Raw genomic sequence first — 3,896 nt, forward strand, 5'->3', positions numbered from 1 at the left:
CTTACTAATGCTCGCAGTAGCACCTGGGTATTTGATACTGGTTCTATTGCTAATATTTGCAACTCGAAACAGGGACTACGAATTAAGCGAAGATTAGCTAAGGACGAGGTGACGATGCGCGTGGGAAATGGTTCCAAAGTCGATGTGATCGCGATCGGCACGCTACCTCTACATCTACCATCGGGATTAGTTTTAGACCTAAATAATTGTTATTTGGTGCCAGCGTTGAGCATGAACATTATATCTGGATCTTGTTTGATGCGAGACGGTTATTCATTTAAATCAGAGAATAATGGTTGTTCTATTTATATGAGTAATATCTTTTATGGTCATGCACCCTTGAAGAATGGTCTATTTTTATTAAATCTCGATAGTAGTGATACACATATTCATAGTGTTGAAACCAAAAGATGCAGAGTTAATAACGATAGTGCAACTTATTTGTGGCACTGTTGTTTAGGTCATATCGGTGTAAAGCGCATGAAGAAACTCCATACTGATGGGCTTTTGGAATCACTTGATTATGAATCACTTGGTACTTGCGAACCGTGCCTCATGGGCAAGATGACTAAAATGCCGTTCTCTGGAACTATGGAGCGAGCAACTGATTTGTTGGAGATCATACATACTGATGTTTGTGGTCCAATGAATGTTGAGGCTCGCGGCGGGTATCGTTATTTTCTCACCTTCACAGATGATTTGAGCAGATATGGGTATATCTACTTAATGAAACACAAGTCTGAAACATTTGAAAAGTTCAAAGAATTTCAGAGTGAAGTGGAAAATCATCGTAACAAGAAAATAAAGTTTCTACGATCTGATCGTGGAGGAGAATATTTGAGTTACGAGTTTGGTCTACACTTGAAACAATACGGAATAGTTTCGCAACTCACGCCACCCGGAACACCACAACGAAATGGTGTGTCCGAACGTCGTAATCGTACTTTACTAGATATGGTGCGATCTATGATGTCTCTTACAGATTTACCGCTATCGTTTTGGGGTTATGCTTTAGAGACGGCCGCATTCACGTTAAATAGGGCACCATCAAAATCCGTTGAGACGACACCTTATGAACTGTGGTTTGGCAAGAAACCAAAGTTGTCGTTTCTTAAAGTTTGGGGCTGCGATGCTTATGTAAAGAAACTTCAACCAGATAAGCTCGAACCCAAATCGGAGAAATGTGTCTTCATAGGATACCCAAAGGAGACTCTTGGGTACACCTTCTATCACAGATCTGAGGGCAAGATTTTCGTTGCTAAATTCGGATCCTTTCTAGAGAAGGAGTTTCTCTCGAAAGAAGTGAGTGGGAGGAAAGTAGAACTTGATGAGATAGCTGTATCTACTCCCTTGTTGGAAAGTAGTTCGTCACAAGAACCAGTTCCTGTGACAACTACACCAACTAGTGAGGAAGCTAATGATATTGATCATGAAACTTCAGATCAAGTTTCTACTGAACCTCGCAGGTCTAGCAGAATAAGATCCGCACCAGAGTGGTACGGTAATCCTATTCTGGAAGTCATGTTACTTGACCATGATGAACCTACGGACTATGAGGAAGCGATGATGAGCCCAGATTCCGCAAAATGGCTAGAGGCTGTGAAATCTGAGATGGGATCCATGTACGAAAACAAAGTATGGACTTTGGTTGACTTGCCCGATGATCGGCAAGCCATTGAGAATAAATGGATTTTTAAGAAGAAGACTGACGCTGATGGTAATATAACTGTCTATAAAGCTCGACTTATTGCGAAAGGTTTTCGACAAGTTCAAGGGGTTGACTACGATGAGACTTTCTCACCCGTAGCGATGCTTAAGTCTGTCCGAATCATGTTAGCTATTGCTGCATTTCACGATTATGAAATTTGGCAAATGGATGTCAAAACTGCATTCTTGAATGGATTTCTGGAAGAAGAGTTGTATATGATGCAACCAGAAGGTTTTGTTGATCCAAAAGGTGCTAACAAAGTGTGCAAACTCCAGCGATCTATTTATGGGCTGGTGCAAGCATCTCGGAGTTGGAATAAACGTTTTGATAGTGTGATCAAAGCATATGGTTTTATACAAACTTTTGGAGAAGCCTGTATTTACAAGAAAGTGAGTGGGAGCTCTGTAGCATTTCTGATTTTATATGTAGATGACATATTATTAATTGGAAATGATATAGAATTTCTGGATAGCATAAAGGGATACTTGAATAAAAGTTTTTCAATGAAAGACCTCGGTGAAGCTGCTTACATATTAGGCATCAAGATCTATAGAGATAGATCAAGACGCTTAATAGGACTTTCACAAAGCACATACCTTGACAAAATTTTGCAAAAGTTCAAAATGGATCAGGCAAAGAAAGGTTTCTTGCCTGTGCTACAAGGTGTGAAGTTGAGTCAAACTCAATGCCCGACCACAGCAGAAGATAGAGAGAAAACGAAAGATGTTCCCTATGCTTCAGCCATAGGCTCTATCATGTATGCAATGTTGTGTACCAGACCTGACGTATGCTTAGCAATAAGCTTGGTAGGAAGGTACCAAAGTAATCCAGGAGTGGATCACTGGACAGCGGTCAAGAACATCCTGAAATACCTGAAAAGGACTAAGGATATGTTTCTCGTATATGGAGGTGACAAAGAGCTAGTCGTAAAAGGTTACGTCGATGCAAGCTTTGACACTGATCCGGACGATTCTAAATCGCAAACCGGATACGTGTTTATATTAAACGGTGGAGCTGTAAGTTGGTGCAGTTCTAAACAAAGCGTCGTGGCTGGATCTACATGTGAAGCGGAGTACATAGCTGCTTCTGAAGCAGCAAATGAAGGAGTCTGGATGAAGGAGTTCATTACCGATCTAGGTGTCATACCTAGTGCATCGGGACCAATGAAGATCTTCTGTGAAAATACTGGTGCAATTGCTTTGGCAAAGGAATCCAGATTTCACAAGAGGACCAAGCACATCAAGAGACGCTTCAATTCCATTCGGGACCAAGTCCAAGTGGGAGACATAGAGATTTGCAAAATACATACGGATCTGAATGTTGCAGACCCGTTGACTAAGCCTCTCTCACGAGCAAAACATGATCAACACCAAGACTACATGGGTGTTAGAATCATTACTATGTAATCTAGATTATTGACTCTAGTGCAAGTGGGAGACTGAAGGAAATATGCCCTAGAGGCAATAATAAAGTTATTATTTATTTCCTCATACCATGATAAATGTTTATTATTCATGCTAGAATTGTATTAACCGGAAACATGATACATGTGTGAATACATAGACAAACATATAGTCACTAGTATGCCTCTACTTGACTAGCTCATTAGTCAAAGATGGTTATGTTTCCTAACCATAGACATGTGTTGTCATTTGATTAATGGGATCACGTCATTAGAAGAATGATGTGATTGACATGACCCATCCCGTTAGCTTAGCACTTGATCGTTTAGTATTCTGTTATTGCTTTCTTCATGACTTATACATGTTCCTGCAACTATGAGAAATATGCAACTCCCGTTTACCGGAAGAACACTTTGGGTACTACCAAACGTCACAACGTAACTGGGTGATTATAAAGGAGTACTATAGGTGTCTCCGAAGGTACATGTTGAGTTGGCGTATTTCGAGATTAGGTTTTGTCACTCCGATTGTCGGAGAGGTATCTCTGGGCCCTCTCGGTAATACTCATCACTTAAGCCTTGCAAGCCTTATAACTAATAAGTTAGTTATGAGATGACGTATTACAGATGAGTAAAGGGACTTGCCGATAACGAGATTGAACTAGGTATTGGATATCGACGATCAAATCTCGGGCAAGTAACATACCGATGACAAAGGGAACAACGTATATTGTTATGCGGTTTGACCGATAAAGATCTTCGTAGAATATGTAGGAACCAATATGG

This window comes from Triticum dicoccoides, chromosome 1B (genome assembly GCF_002162155.2).
Source record: "Triticum dicoccoides isolate Atlit2015 ecotype Zavitan chromosome 1B, WEW_v2.0, whole genome shotgun sequence".
Taxonomy (NCBI): domain Eukaryota; kingdom Viridiplantae; phylum Streptophyta; class Magnoliopsida; order Poales; family Poaceae; genus Triticum; species Triticum dicoccoides.